This window comes from Phyllostomus discolor, chromosome 1, assembly GCF_004126475.2.
Source record: "Phyllostomus discolor isolate MPI-MPIP mPhyDis1 chromosome 1, mPhyDis1.pri.v3, whole genome shotgun sequence".
Classification (NCBI taxonomy): domain Eukaryota; kingdom Metazoa; phylum Chordata; class Mammalia; order Chiroptera; family Phyllostomidae; genus Phyllostomus; species Phyllostomus discolor.
In genome coordinates this window covers 158,747,881-158,749,449 of record NC_040903.2, presented here as the reverse complement: position 1 = coordinate 158,749,449, position 1,569 = coordinate 158,747,881, and the positions used below count along the sequence as shown (strand labels likewise).

The window sequence follows — 1,569 nt, the reverse complement described above, 5'->3', positions numbered from 1 at the left end:
GTTATCTCACCCCCATATTCACTCCAGCATTATTCACAACATCCAAGACATGGAAACAACCCTGTGTTTATTGACAGATAAGGGATAATAAATTTAGTGTGTTATGTATATTGTATGTATTTGCATGTGTGTCTACATATACATATATGTCTATATATGTATAAGTAATAGAATACTATTCAGCCATTAAAAAAGAAAATCCTGCCATTAGCAACAATATAATGACCTTGAGGTCATCATGCTGAGTGAAATAAGTCACAGAAATACTTAACCTGGCAGGTCAGATACCATGATCGTGAAAGTGGTTTTCCTAGGGCGAGTCTTATCCATTGCACTCTGGGTGTGCTGACCCCTGCAATTTCCCCAAATGTGGGAAACCTGACTGCATAATTTGTAGTAGAGGGGGACTGTATTCATGATCTCTCCTACAAAATCAAAAGAAATAAGGGAAAGACAAATACCATATGATCTCACTTATGTGTGGAACAATGACAAACTCCATTAAAAAAAAGAGATCAGATTTGTGGTTACCAGAGATGGGACAGAGGGTAGGAGAATTGGGTGAAGGTGGTCAAAAGGTATAATATAGTTACGTTCTGGGGATGTAATGTACAGCATGATGACTGTAGTTAACACTGCTGTATAATCTACTTGAAAGTTGCTGAGAGAGTACATCCTAGAGTTCTTCACAAGGAAAAAAAAACCATTTTTTTAAATCTATATGAGATGATGCTTGTTAACTTACTGTGGTAATCATATCCCAATATATGATATATGTAAGTGGAGTCATTATTCTGTACACCTTAAACTTATATAAACTATATCATTATCTCTCAATAAAACTAAATAAAAATGAATAAAATTTAAGTAGTTACTGTGAAGAAATCAACACATCTACAATTTAATTATACAGGTTTATAATATGTAAAAAAATTCAAAGGCAATGTGGTCTACTTGAGAAACAAGTTTAAAGTTACCTTAAATTTTCTCTTCTCTCTACTCTTATGAGTGAATTATAATGATGTAAAACCATTTAGAAATATAGTGTATATTGAGAAGTTTTATGTGTATGATAGATATGTGAACCAATACATACTACACATCAAAGATCATCCAGAGAATGAAGATCAAACAGCATCCCAGATTAGTTAAGAAACGTAATCTCTTGGGTAGCAACTTTACTGGGAAGATTCTGTACCTCTGTGGCATGCTGAGCCATACCTAAGAGAACTCTGTTCAAATCAGTTATTTATTAGAAGATTGGAAAACATCTGGTCCATCACCAACAATGCTATCAACTGTTCTGCATGTAGAATTCCAACTGTAGGTGACAGAGAAGTAGGTTTGTGAACCTAGAAAAAAAATAAAAGGATTGGAGTACATTTTTTCAAAAAATGGAGACAACATGAAAGGTAGACATTAAACCAGCAGTGACTCTATTGCAAATGAATCAGGGGAAGGTCCTTAGCAGCTTGCTAGGGTACAGCCAGTATGTACAGACAAGCTCACATTAAAAGCAACATGATCTTCCACTTGACAGTTTCTCTATGTTCCTTACATTGCTTTTGT

General features: G+C 34.6%; 1 non-coding gene across 1 annotated transcript; it reads left to right on the top strand.

Annotated features, from left to right (window-relative positions):
* Positions 1–263: 263 nt before the first annotated feature.
* Positions 264–428, top strand: LOC114493462. Its single transcript, XR_003684137.1, has one exon. It is a non-coding gene; the product is annotated as a U1 spliceosomal RNA (small nuclear RNA).
* Positions 429–1,569: the final 1,141 nt, after the last annotated feature.